Source organism: Melanerpes formicivorus, unplaced genomic scaffold (assembly GCF_026170545.1).
Source record: "Melanerpes formicivorus ecotype bairdi unplaced genomic scaffold, bMelFor1.0.p_v2 SCAF_25, whole genome shotgun sequence".
NCBI classification, from domain to species: domain Eukaryota; kingdom Metazoa; phylum Chordata; class Aves; order Piciformes; family Picidae; genus Melanerpes; species Melanerpes formicivorus.
The window spans coordinates 2521111-2535798 of NW_027142377.1; positions in this window are offsets into that span (position 1 = coordinate 2521111).

A 14688-nucleotide genomic window follows, 5' to 3' on the forward strand; every position below is an offset into this window, starting at 1 on the left:
TTTCCTGTTTTCTTTGAAACCATAGTAACTATCAGGCTGTGTTCATAAATATTACAATGAATATTTGTCTTTGTGTGTGCTTGCACAGGGAAACATATGAAAAATGGATCAAAGACAGCAATTCATAAAGGAGGGAGGGGGAAATATCCCCAATCCCACAACCCAGCCTGCCTTCCGCACCTGCCAGAAAATATTTCATGGTGGGGCAAGGTAAATACAGGAAAGGAGGGTAGTGCCCTCAACCAAGAGAGGACCTTTAAGACATCATAGAATTGTTTCAATTGAAAAAGACCTTTAAGGTTATCGAGTCCAGACATCAACCCAACACCACCATGGCCATTAAACCATGCCCAAAAGTGCTATGTCTGCATGTTGTTTAAACACCTCCACAGACGCTGACTCCACTACCTCCCTGGGCATCCTATTCCAATGCCTGACCACTCCTTCAGTGAAGAAATGTTTTATACTACCCAATCTAAACCTCCCCTGGCACAATATCAGGCCAAATCCTCTCATTCTATCACCTGATACTAGGGAGAAGAGAGTGATCCCCACCTCACTACAGACTTTTTTTCAGGTAGTTCTAGAGAGCAATGGAGTCTCTTCTCATCCCCCTCTTTTCTAGGCTAAACAATTCCAGTTCTCTCAGCTGCTTCTCACCAGACCTGTTCTGCAGGCCCTTGACCAGCTTTGTTGCCTTTCTCTGGAAGCACTGTTCTTCTTGTAATGTGGGCCTCAAAACTGAACCCCAGATTAAAGGTGAGGCCGCACCAGTGCCAAGTACAGGGACACAATCACTTCCCTACTCCTTCTGGCCACGCTATTCCTGGTCCAGACCAGGATGCTGATAGCCTCCTTGGCCATCTGGGCACACACTGACAGCACCAGAACAAGAGGACACAATCTCAAGCTGTGCCAGGGGAGGTTTAGGCTGGAGGTTAGGAAGAAGTTCTACACAGAGAGAGTGATTGCCCATTGGAATGGGCTGCCTGGGGAGGTGTTCATTGGAAGTGTTCAGGAGGAGACTTGATAGGTTGCTTGGTTGCATGGTTTAGTTGATTAGGTGGGTTGGATAATAGGTTGGATGCAATGATCTTGAAGGTCTCTTCCAACCTGGTCTGGTCTACACAGCCAGTGCCTCTTTTAGCGAGGCTTTGACATCATTTCTTTAGGCTTGTGGTTGGCTGTCTGCCCCATCAGGCAATATTCTTCCTGCAGGGATTGCAGGAAAGCTTGGAGGTATTCAAGCATCTAAACTACTGGTGGCAGGAGAGCTGGGCAACAGGATTGTATCGCTTGGGTTAGTGACCATGGTAGTCCTGGCTGAAAGTTGGACTTAATAATCTTTGAGGTCTTTTCCAGCCAAAACAGTTCTATGATTCCATGCTTCTACAATGCTTTTTACAGAATTCTGTGGTTTTGTGGTTCTTACCCATAAAAGAAAAACCAAAATCTGTACTTTTAAGGTGTAGATTTATTTTGCCAGTCTAATATGTTGGCTATCCTATGTACTATTAATTTGTTGAAAGCAGGCTCTTGTAGAGAAGATAGAAAGAAAGCAATTATCTAAATAGAACGGTCATGGAGACTGGTTGTGAAGTCTCAGTTTGGTGAAATCAGGTAATTCTTTGGCTCAAGAGAAATAAAGAGCAGTAGAGGCAGTGGTTGGTCTCTTCTCCCTAGTATCAGGTGACAGAATGAGAGGAAATGGCCTGAAATTGTGGCAGAGATGTTTAGATTGGATATTAGGAGAAATTTCTTTACTGGAAGAGTGGTCAGGCAGTGGAATAGGCTGCTCAGGTGGAGTCATCATCCCTGGAAGTATTCAAGAAATGTCACTTTGGGACATGGTATAATGGCCATGCTAGGCTGACAGTTGGGCTTGATGATTTTGGAGGCTTCTTCCTACAGAAATAACTCTCTGATGCTATGATCTAGCAATAAGTGACATTTCAGAGGTCTTTTGCCTGGATGATGGCAAATGCTTTTGCTCTCTACAACTATTTGAAAGGAGGTTGTGGCAAGGTGGGCTTCAGTCTCTTCTCCGTAGTAATAAGTGATATATCAAGATGAAATATTGCACCAGAGGAGGTTTAGATTGGATATTAGAAAAAACTTCTTGACTAAAATGGTTCTCAAAGACTGGAACAGGCTCCCCAGGAAGGTGGTTGAATCCCCATCTCTGGAGGTGCTGCAAAGAGGTAGAGATGTGGAATTGAGGGACATTGTTTAGCACCGTATCTGGTAGAGTCAGAGAATCTATGAGTACTTGAGCCCCACAGCTGGGATATTCAGGTTTAAAATGATACTAAAAGTTAGACAGAAACATCTTGAAAGCAAGTTATCTTTCTATTATTTCTGGTCAATGGTCAAACCACAAAGCAGTATTTCCACTTTTGGGTTTTTTTTTTGGGGGGAGGAGAAACGCACAGACATGAGGTCATGTCATCTTCTCTGTTCTCCATGTCTGGAGATGAAAATGATAGAAAATTTCACCAGTCTTTATGGATTGGTGCCAGGTTTAATTCAGAGCTGCATCACCTTCTTCAGTTTCACCACTGGAAAGCCAGAATAACTTTGTATTTTCTTTACTTAACAGACATGAGTCTGGTCTCCTCGACATCAAGTCAGGCAGAAACTGATGGCTGCTGACACAGTCCCAGGGTGAAGTGTATGTGAGGTATATTATGAGTCAGGTTGTAGCTTCAGGAGCCACCAATGTGACAAAAATATGGGGTTTGTTTTATTTGCCTCCCCATTTCTCACTCTCCAGGTTGTGTTTTGATGCTTGCATCCAAGTCCAAAAGAGGGTGAAACTTACTGGGGATGAGGAATTGGTGGGATAAGTCAAGGCTAAAGTTCTAATGGAAATATTGAATATCTCAAGGTTTGTGATAAATCATTGGGATTGGACAGCACAGCCAGAGTCTGAGCTCCCTTTCCAGTTCAGAGTGGCTTCACAAGTCTGCTGGTGAAAGTGAAATTGAACTGTGCCTGGGAGTACAGCATGGTCATGACATTCAAGAGTGGTCAGGCACCTTGAGTACTGTGTCCCACCTTGAGTACTGTGTCCAGTTCTGGGCCCCTCAGTTTAGGAAGGACATTGAAACACTTGAGCGTGTCCAGAGAAGGGCAACAAGGCTGGGGAGAGGCCTTGAGCACAAGCCCTATGAGGAGAGGCTGAGGGAGCTGGGATTGTTTAGCCTGGAGAAGAGGAGGCTCAGGGGTGACCTCATTGCCCTCTACAACTACCTGAAAGGTGGTTGTAGCCAGGAAGGGGTTGGCCTCTTCTCCCAGGCAACCAGCACCAGAACAAGGGGACACAGTCTCAAGCTGCACCAGGGGAGGTTTAGACTCGAGGTGAGGAGGAAGTTCTTCACCAAGCGAGTCATTCGTCATTGGAACGGGTTGCCCAGGGAGGTGGTTGAGTCATCGACCCTGGAGGCGTTCAAGAGGGGATTGGACGTGGCACTTGGTGCCATGGTCTAGTCATGGGGTCTGTGTTGATAGGTTGGACTCGATGATCCTCGAGGTCCTTTCCAACCTAAGTGATACTGTGATACTGTGATACTGTGATACTGTGAATGCGCTGCCCAGGGAGGTGGTAGAGACACCAACCCCGGATGCGTTTAAAGGTGGTTTGGATGTGGTGCTTGGGGATATGGTTTAGGGGTGAATCTTGTCGAATAGGGCTATTGCTTGGGCTTGGTGATCCTGAGGGTCTTTTCCAACCTGAATGTTTCTGTGATTCTGTGATTTTTGTCATGGACTAGGGTAAGCACTTTGGGATAGGGAGAGGAACTGCCCTCTGGCCACTCAAAAGCAGTTACTGAATTGCTCTCAATAGTCCTATTCACTGCAAAGATGCTGTCAGAATACCAACTAGCAAAACATGGAGAACAAATGGAGAAAGTAAGTGAACGGTGCTGGGTTTGGAAAACCAAGCTCATTCTGTGGTGCATTTCCAATTCCTCTTCTGCACAGACAAACACCTGTTTTGTGAGAAATAAAGGTTTTCCCGAAAAGCCCCCAGGTGCACCTGCACGTCGGGGGTGAGGTAATGGTAGGCTGGGAACGGGTTTCAGCTGAGACAAGGAGTGGCAAAGGAGTATGTGTGTGTTTTCAGGTCCCACCCAGAAATGCTGAGGGGGCAAGGTTAAGAGCAGGATGGCAATTTGGGGTGCGTGAGGGGGTTGGCAGTGAAAAGCAGGAGAACTGGCGTGAGAGCCTGAGGCCACCTCCATCCTCCCAGGAATTCCTTGGTGCTCAAGCCTGCAGCTGAGAAAAACATGTCTTTGACCAGCACTTGTGTATTTCCCTTCCATTAGAGATTGTTCTATTAAGACCTAAGAGAGAAAAATGTGGTAGTGCAGGAGCTAAAACTGCCAGGTAGCTTTTGATGAAGGTTGCTTGGGTTTTTTTTTCCCCAAAAGGTGCATTCTGTGTTTGAATTTTTTCTTATTAAATGAGTTTGGGGAAACTAATATTTTTTTATCTCCTTAGGGAGACAACATAAAGTCAAATGTTTGTCTTAGAATACATTGGTTGATCTCTCTGCTTTGGTTTGGGTTATAATATTTTAAATTAATATATTTCACAGGGGGGGAAAAAAATATTGCAAACAAGCTGCATTTCCAGAGTCTTGACAGTGCCTCTGAGTCTCTGGTAATGGCCAGTGACCAGTGCTAGGTCCAGCTACCAAAGCCATGCTCTTTGATGGTTGCTAAACTGTGGTTTAAAGGGAGAAAATGTAAGAGTTTGTTTCTCCATCCTGTAGAATAGACATACAGGCTCAGGTCATGGCTTCTTGTCTGCCATGCTGTAAGGTAGGCTTGGCCAAGGGGTGAAACCTGCGTCTCAGCTGGGGCTGGGCTTGCCTGGGATCTCCCAGGGAAGCCAAACCTGCTGTGGTGGTGAGCGTGTGTGGTGACAAAGTGCTTTGCATCACCCTGGTCTGCAGTTGAGCAAGAGGACCCAAAAGGCAAACTGTACTTTGTTTTACTGGGAGCCTTTGAAGGAGAAGCCATTCCATTTGGCTCTTCTTAGCTGCTTTGTGAGTGGTCCTTTTTAATGTTGGAAGCTTCTTTCTCATCTGTTACAACTTTGAGGAGACCTAATTGTGGACTTCCAGTATCTTAAGGGGACCTACAAGAAAGCTGGGGAGGGACTTTTTAGGATGTCAGGGAGTGATAGGACTAGGGAGATTGGAAAAAAAATAGAAATGGGTAGATTCAGATTGGATGTCAGGAGGAAGTCCTTCCCAATGAGGGTGGTAAGACACTGGCACAGGTTGCCCAGGGAGGTGGTAGAAGCCTCATCCCTGGAGGCTTTTCATGCCAGGCTGGATGTGGCAACCTGCTGTAGTGTGAAATGTCCCTTCCTGTGTTGGGGGGGGGTTGGAACTGGATGATCTTTAAGGTCCCTTCCAACCCTAACAATTCAATGATCTTTGAGAACATGCAGTTGGGAGAGGATGTAAGTGAGGGGAACTGGCAGCATATAGGGGCAGACTTGCTGCTGCAATCTCCCAGTGCAGAAAAAGAGATGGGAAGGAAGGATCTGGGCTGCCCAACATATTGTTAAGGAGTGCTATGCATGTCCAGGAGTTGCAGGTGAGCATCAGAGAAATGGGATGTACTCTGGAAAGTTAGGTGGGTTATATGAGTTTCCCATGCCTCTGGAGCTCCAATGTGGGGAAGGAACTGAGCCTCAGGTGGCTTAACCAGAGAGCAGAGTAAAGGACGAAAAGAGAGGAGAAATAATGCAAGTTGAAGGCAAGCTATGTGGCAGGGAAGTGATCCTCCTCCCGTGTCCTCAGCACGATTCCCAGTTCTCCTAGAAAAGCACAAAAGGCATTGTTGAAAGGAAAGAAGGTGCAGACCACAGGAGTATCTTTTAAAGAACTAATCATGGCATCAGAAGAAGAGAGTGAAAATGAAAGGGCATTTTTGTGTTGATGTTTTTTGGTTGGTTGGTTTTTTGTTTTGTCTGTGTGAATTAAAATATTTCTGGCCAGCTAAACTGTTTTGCAAAGGAGGATCCTGGACTTCCCTTTCTTGTGCCCATTTAGCTAGACAACACAAGCCTGCAAATAAATTCAGTTCTTCCTTTGATTTCCCTGCATCCTTTTTTTTTGTGTGTGTGTGCCCTTTCCCATTGTATTCAGTCAGCTGCAACACTCCCCTGTAGCTTCACTGACCCCATTTGAGCCTAAAGACTTTCCCACCCACTCACCCCAGGCAATAAAGCCTTTCTTTAGGTGTGGGGCTTGCAGCTCTCAACTCACACCCCTGGATAAACAGCATCTGGAGGCCTGAGATCTTTTAAAGAGTTACCCAAACGTTCATCTCTAAAGAAAAACCTCACCAAAGTTGCTTTTGGCTCTTTCTGGGGAAGGCCTTATCGGGATGTAAGGCACAGCTTTGCTCCCAGGCTGGGGAGATACAATACCCTTACTGTGAAGGCAGAATCCACTCCATGGTGCCTTGTGCCATCCAGCCACATGCCTGAGAACAAGTTTTGTTAGCTGCAACCAGAGGAAGCAGTCAGTGCTCATGGAGTGTCAGATAATCCACTGTGACACATGATCCAAAAACATAAGGCTGCCGAATATTCCTGGCACGGTGTGCCTGGTGCTGAGAGCAGATTCTGCATTTTTAAATGTTTGATGTTCTTTCAACAGTTAAAAGCCATTTTGGGCAACAGATAGCAGATAGATTATTTTAAATAATAATTTTTTAATTATTTTTTTTTCCCCCTCTCCCTCTGGGTCTTATCAGTGATTCTTTTTAAGAAGCAGCATCACAGAAGGCAGAGGGGTCTCTGAGGACCCAGTTCTGATCAGATTTACTCCAGTTCTGGACCCTTTTTTACAGGAAGGATCTGGAGGTGCTAGAGCGTCTTCAGAGAAGGGCCATGAGGATGATCAGAGGGCTGGAGCACCTCTTCTATGAAGACAGACTGAGGGAGTTGGGATTGTTCAGTCTGGAGAAGAGAAGGCTTTGAGGAGACCTAATTGTGGCCTTCCAGTATCTGAAAGGGGCTACAAGAAAGCTGGGGAGGGACTTTTGAGGGTGTCAGGCAGTGATAGGACTAGGGGGAATGGAACAAAACTAGAAATGGGGAGATTCAGATTGGATGTTCGGAAGAAGTTCTTCCCCATGAGGGTGGTGAGACACTGGCACAGGTTGCCCAGGGAGGTGGTGGAAGCCTCCTTCCTGGAGGTTTTTCAGGCCAGGCTGGATGTGGCTGTGAGCAACCTGCTGTAGTGTGAGGTGTCCCTGCCCATGGCAGGGGGTTTGGAACTAGATGATCTTTGAGGTCCCTTTCAACCCTAACAATTCTATGATTCTGTGATTCTCTATCAGGAGTAACTTGGCTGAAGCAAATGGAATTTACTCGTGTGTTAAGCAAGTGTAACCCAGAGCAGAATTTAGCAGGCTCCTCTGCTTGGCACTTTCCCTATGCCTGTTTTACCAGCTCTTCTCACAACTCAGGCTGTTTCTGTGGCAAGGGAAAGTCAGAGGGTTTGGCTTTTATTTTAGTTAAAAATTCTTTACAGAAAGAGTGGTCAAACATTGGAATGGGTTGCCCAGCAAGGTGGTGGAGTCACCGTCCCTGGACGCGTCCCTGGACGCGTCCCTGGACGTAGTGCTTCAGGACATAGTTTGATGGTGGTCTTAGGCTGACAGTTGAACTCGAGGATTTTTGAGGTCTTTTCTGACTGAAACAATTCCATGGTTTTATGATTCTGTGTGTAATTTATTGTGGGAAAAGAGGAATGATGGACTCTTTGGTTTTGCAGTTCAGGGACAGACAGTGTTGCTGCTCTGATGGGGGATGGGAATGCATGGGGATGTGCAGGTCTTAGAGGTCTTTCCCAACCAAAACAGTTCTATGATTCCGGGGTTTTAGAGCCCTGAGGAGCACAATCTCTGTGCAAGACCTGGCAGTCAGATCAAGGAAGACACCACTCAGCTAGCACAAAGGCATGAGCCTGCAGGCTCCAGTGTGGGAATAGTGCTTGCTCAGGCAAGAAGCCCCATCAAACTTTGTGGGACATTTGGATTGCGCATATAACAATTTGCAGAACCAGAATTTGTATGGATGAATTAAAGAAACCCTATTATTATTATTGTTATAATATTTATAGGTATAGAAGTGACACCCACATGCACTCTAGCAGGAAATACTGGTTCTAATAACCTGTAGCCAGCCAGCCCTGGGTTTGGATTTACTGTCTTTCCAGTCCTGCTTGTGTATTCCCAGTGGTTGTGCCTCTGCAGAGCTCTCTTGACGCGAGCATTTTTTCCCTCTCAGGCAATTGCATTCCCCACTAAAGGCTGCGCTCTGCTTTTTCTGCCCTGCTGGCAGTGCAAATGTGCCAATCTCATTCTCAAGGCAAGGTTCCTGTTGTGGGATCAAATGTTAGGAGTTTAAAAGCTAAAGTTTGATGTGGATGAACAACTGCCTATAAAACGCATTAAGCTCTTACCCTGTAATGTATTTAATTTCACACTGACTGATGGTATTGCCCCTGAATGGATTACGGCAGGGGGCTGCCATTGTCCTACTAAACCACACTGGTTAAATAATACTTTGGAGGCTAAAGCTGCTCTGGGAGCGTTTCATATTGGCTAAAATGTGAAATGAATACCTGGCTTTTCTGCCAGGGCTTTGGATTGGTTAGAAAAATAATAAAACAAAATAAAAAACTACCTACATGTTGAGTTGCTTCACAGCCCGTTAAAAATTTGCCCAGTTGAGGGATGCTGCCTCTACCTCTGTGGAACGTGGAGCAGCAGATACAAAAAGTCCTGATTCAGGGATGGGGCAGGTGCTTCCCTTGGCTCAGTGAGGTGTGAAGGCTCCTTGGAGCAGCATAGGTACACAGCAGTTCTTGGGAGAGGTCCCCCTAAGCTCACTCCTCACAGGTGTTTGGTGCTTGGAGTACATTTATTTAAGCAGTGTCTCCTTGATATTACAGCCCAAAGGGTCAGAGACAGGAGTGCTGCTTAGAACTGTACTATGTGAGTGTTTCCCCGTTGTGATTGAGGAAGATCAGCTTCCTTACTCAGTTTTGGGGTTTTTTTTCTTAATTAATTTGGTTTAGCTTTAAGAGGTTTTCTCTACTAAATAATTGTTGCTTAGTTCTCCTTCTCTCTGTTTCTTCTGCTGAGGTAGAACTCTACTATGTGAATGTTTCACTATCGTAGTTGAGGAGGACCAGCTTCCTTACTCAGTTTTGTTTGGGGGTATTTCTTTGGTTTTTAATGAATTTGGTTTAGCTTCAAGAGGTTTTCTCTGCTAAATAATTGTTGTTTAGTCCTCCTTCTCTCTGCTTCTTCTGCTGAGGTAGAACTCTACTATGTGAATGTTTCACTATCATAGTTGAGGAGGATCAGCTTCCTTACTCAGTTTTGTTTGGGGGTATTTGTTTTTTAATGAATTTGGTTTAGCTTCAAGACGTTTTCTCTGCTAAATAATTGTTGCTTAGTCTTCCTTCTCTCTGCTTCTTCTGCTGAGGCAGACGATGAGTTACTCCAAGGGAGTAACCTTCTGTGTGCAAAGTCAGGCTCATGGGCTCTATCAAGCTTTAATAGATGTTCTGCCCTCAGTTGTGTCACTTTGTGAAAGCCTGTAGTTGACTTTGGGAGCAAATGCCTGCCTGCTTCACCCTGCTTCCCAAATCAACCACCCCAAATCGAGGAGGATTTCTCTCAGTCCATGCAAAATTGCAAGGCAATTCCACTTCCTGGGAAAACATTTTGGAAGTATGTGTTTTGTCTGTGTAAATACACCTACAAATACATGTGTGCATGTATACTGTAAAAATACGTTTGTATGAAGATAGATCTAGAAGGAGAGAAGTCCGCAGCATCAGCGAGTACCGCTCCTGAACTAGGAGCACACTCATCTGCGGCGTGCAGAAGCACGAGCCCTTGGCAACTCTGCTTATTGCATCGATTAAGAAAAATTAAAAGATCTTTTCTTTCTTTAAAGAGAGAAAGAGCTGCGGTAAGAAAAGGCTAAGGAGGTATTAAAGCCCCGCTAGTCTTTTTTTTGTTTTGTTTCCCCCCTTCCTTTCCCCAAACTTCAGCAGAGCCAGGAAAGAATGCTGGAAGTCATCAGAGGCATGGCTGGGATAGAGAGTGTTAATTCTTCCATATCTAAGCCTCTTTGTCGAAATTCCCTTTGTCTCTTGCCCCAAGTCATTAAACACTAATCCCATCACTCTTCCTAATCCGCTGCAGTGGAGCCAGAGTTCAGTTTCCGAAACTGTCTTTGTTGCTTTCCTAATAGACAGCTCGCTCTGGATTTCAGTTGGTTTGGTCACTTTTAGGGCTTTCCAGTGCAGTTCTTTAATGAAGTGCCATTAATGAAACTTTTCCTCCTTCATGCAGTGTGCACGGGCATCAATTGGTTTAGTGTTAAGTAGGGGAAGGTGCCTAGTCATCTTAGCAGCCTTTGCAAAATATGACTGTCAAAGGCAAAACCTAGGAAACAAGACCATTGAAGAGTATAGCCAGTGAAGTACTCATTTAATTACTAAGGATTTACAAAAGAAAATCTGTTCTTTGTGGCTTACAAAAGACAACACGCTCAGAAGAGATAGTAAAGGGTTTGGGGACCGACCTATTCCCTCTTCTCCCTCCCTCCCTCCCTCCCCCTCCACCCAACAAATCCTGGAAGAGGAAATGTGGCTGAGCAAAGGCATCAAAGCCTATTGTAACTTCTTTTCCAACCTGCTGCAGGAACGCTAACTTTCGAAGTGGGAGGTGTTCCACTTGCTGCTAAAATAAACTGGGAGTCCTTTCCTGCCAGGAGATGTGGCTGCATTATCCAAATCAATTCTTCCATGGCATCGGTCCATTCCTCCCTCTGCAAATGAAATGTTTCTGATAATGGGGCATAGTTTGTGGAGTTGCATTTGGTTGCATCGGGAATGGCAGATGTTTTGAGATGAGATCTTCCTAGCCAGACTAAAAATGGCAAAACTTTATATTCTTTCTTATGAGGGTGATGCAGGAAATGATCCATCCTCAGTTCATTTGCTGAATGTATAAGAAAGGAGGCAAAATGCTCCTTAGGTAGAAACTCTTGAGAAAAGTTGATTCTGTCTGGAGCTGACTCACCTCCAGTTTATTGCCACCAGGATGGATCCTGTAACATAGCTTTCATGGTTTATAACCCTTTCGTTTGGGAAAGCTTTCTTCTGTGGCCAGATACAAATTATAGGAACATCCTTCCATTAAGTCTTGCAATTTGGATTGAATCTTAAACTTCCATGCTCTCAGTGGGATGTAAAGTTAAAAACAAACAACAACAACAAAAGCCAAGCAGCATAAAGACTCTGGAATGTAAGAAAACTGTTGAAGCTGGCAAATCTGCTGGTTGTATGTACTGTATTTGATAGGTGTTAACATTTCTTCCTGTGATATAAACTAATTACCAGCAAAGTTGTGATACGAACTAAACCACATCTTATTGTACAGCACACTTGCCAGGCGCTCTGTTTTACTATGTTCAGATGCTGTATAAATGAGATCCAGGTTTGATTATTAAACAGTTTAATTGCTCTGGCAGAGTGGATAATGTAGTGCCCTGGAACAGAGTGCTCCAAAGGAGGATATTCTATTTCTAACAGCTGATGGGTCTGTGTTTGGTTCATCTAGATCCTTGTTTTCTCTCTCTTTGGGTTTGTTCGCTTGCTTCCTTGCTTGCTTGTTTGTTATAGTAGTTAGTTTGAGATTTGTTTGCTTTTTTGCTTATATTCTTGGATTTTGTTCTGGTTTGTTGCCAAAATATTCTGGCAGGTGATACCCTAACTCGGTCTTCTTAGAATGTTTTTTGGTGCAGTTTTGTTGCCTCTCATTCTAAGCTGTCTCAATGAGTTTACTAAAGATGAAAAGTATCTCCAAACCCCCCCTTGGGAAAATAAACCAGATGCACTTCCAAACTGACTAAATCACAACAAAGTGATTCATCTGCAAATGAAACCACAGCGTTCTCTGTAGATAAAGAAAAACAACTGCATTTTGCCACTCCATCAGGGCTTCTCCCCTCTCCCCCGCCCCAAATTCTAACGTGCATCTACTGTTGGCAATAAAAGTTACACTTGCATGTTGTTAAAACTTGTTCATATGCTTCAGCACTTCCATTTTCCTTGTAATTGACTTGCCAAGTCTCTTTACTTCAGGGAACTGGAATAGCTTTTACATGTGATGAGGAAAAATTTCCTGTGCAAATCATTAAAAGAAAAAAAAAAAAGTGAAAGAAGGATTCCAGAACTTATCCTGGTGTTGTTTATACGCTACGTTGGAGCAGCACACACCAGCAGCATCACCAGCTGAGTACCAGCTGTCTGCTAGACTCCAACCCTTTAAACTCACTCCTCCCTCAAGTTGATCTGCCCATGGTGGATTAGCTCCCCATGGCTGCATCCTGGCAGAGCTTTTCATTTAATTCTTCCTTTCCATTCCATTTCCCAGCTACTGGCTTTTTATTCCTCTTGTCTTCACTCCTTTCTCTCGCCAACTGCAGCACAGAGATGAGGAATGTGTTGGATGGGTCCCATGCAACTCCTGTGGAATGTCTTCTGCAGGGCATGGCCCATAAGGGTTTGATAATGATTAGCAAAAGCATGCTGGGGAATGACATCAAAACAAGGAGCACTGGTTAAGGATGACGCAGCTTTCTGCATGATGATGCTAAGGTAGTAAGCAGGTCTCTAACTAGTTGTGGATGTCTAGTTTAAGGCTGGCTGCCTGTCCTCAGCATAGGCTGGTAGGGAAGCATGCTTGGCTTGTGTGGCTGCCCCTTTAGGACAAACTTTCAAACCCATTTGCACAAGTCGCATTAAAACCTTGGATTTCAACCCAATAGAGTCTTAAAACATGCAACCAGGCAATCGGCTCTACAGAACAACAAATGGATCTCATTATTGATAAGTATTGATTTATTGACACAGCCATGAATGAAACATCTGTTTGTTTCCATGCCTGGAGTTGATCCTCCCTCCCTGCCAGCTCTAGGAGCCTACATGGGGCTCCATACATGAGGAATTTTCTCATGAAGCCCATGCTGTAGCTTCAACAAAAGGACACGAAGAATTTCCTTTCCTTTGCTAGCAGTGGTATTCAAGCAGAAAAAGAACCCCTGGAAAATGTAGAAGCTTTTGTAAAAACATGAGAAAGGCATCTAAAACCTTTTCAAAGAAAGAAAACATCAATGTAAAGCCTCCCATAGTTCTCCACCGCTGTGGTCTCTCTTGATTTGAAGAGGTTTTGCTAACCTTGAGGGAGAGGGAGGCAGAATTAAGGTTTTTGCTGGGCTTTATTGTTAGTTTTGTTTGGATGGTTTGTTTTGAGGCCTGTGGTATCTTCTTTATCAACATGTGTGAACCGTGATTGCACTTGAACATTTGTTTACCACTCCAGAAGCATTCCTTTTCAAGCATTAAAATACTGAAGAGTGCTTCTTTCACCAGTAAGTTTCTCTGACATGTGATGAGAGTTTTCACTTTCATACAAAGTAGTAATCATCAGTGAAAGATTTCAGTGAGGAGTTTGCATGATAATGTCAAATGGTTATGGCAGGAACCAACCTGGCACCCTCTAGATGGACCACAAATCTATGTAGATCAGCCCTTCTTTTGCACACCCCCTGCCCCTCAGGTCCACTCCCAGCTCTCCTTTAGCTTACCAGGCAGTGCTGCCTGGTCAAAATCAAAGCATCTCATGGAGAAGCCACAAAACTGATGGCCTCCAGAGAGAACTTTAGATGAGCTCTAGAGTTGAATGTGAAGAGAAAAAGGGAGGTGAGGAACAAAGTGGTGAAGGAGGAGGACTGACAGAGCCTTCTCTCACCAGAAACAGGGAAACGATGGAGAAAAGTGGGAAGGTGCAGAACTGCATGGGAAGAAAAATGCAGCTTTCCATCATTCATATGCTTACACTTTGATACCTGCCTTACCTGCCTCTCTGATGGCACCCCTGCCTCACCAGCACTTCCAAAGCCTTGGGAGCTTTGGAAAAGAAATTCTGGCAGAAAAGGCCTTTAATAAAAGAAAATCACTTCTTCGGTTCACATCTCCTTCCTAAGCATTGGCACTGGAGCTGTGGGCTTCCCTGGGATGTTTGCTGGACAGAAAAAACACAAGAAAAGTACTTTATTGTGAAGATGAGGGAAAACTATTCAAATCCAAATATGTCAGAGCACTCCAAATACATTCAGAGTCTCTTGTTTCCTTCTTTCAATCTGCCTTCTCATGGAGTAAACATTTTGGAGTGAATTTTCATGGGAAACAAAACCAAGCTTCTGCTAATCCATATTCAGGACAGGGGGGAAAGTAGAGTTCCTTAATACATTTATCAAAGGGATGTGTCAGCCTTTCCACAGCCTTCATCCCCCTCTGTTCATGTAGTCTTTCCTCTGTAGGAAAATCCTCCCTGCCTCCAACCAAAACCAGGTTGCTCCAGTGCCCATCCAGCAACACCAGGCACTAGGTCTGAGGAGTTTCCAGTCGTTGGAAGGGCCCAAAGGGATCTGCCCAGATCTAGCTTGGAGAAGTGAGGACTAGTGGCTTTGTCAAGGAAAGTGGTACAAGGAAGGAGGGGGGAGAAAGATGTATAGTTTCCTGTGCACCCATCTAATGGCATCAGAGTCCAGAAGTTCAAGGACTTGGTT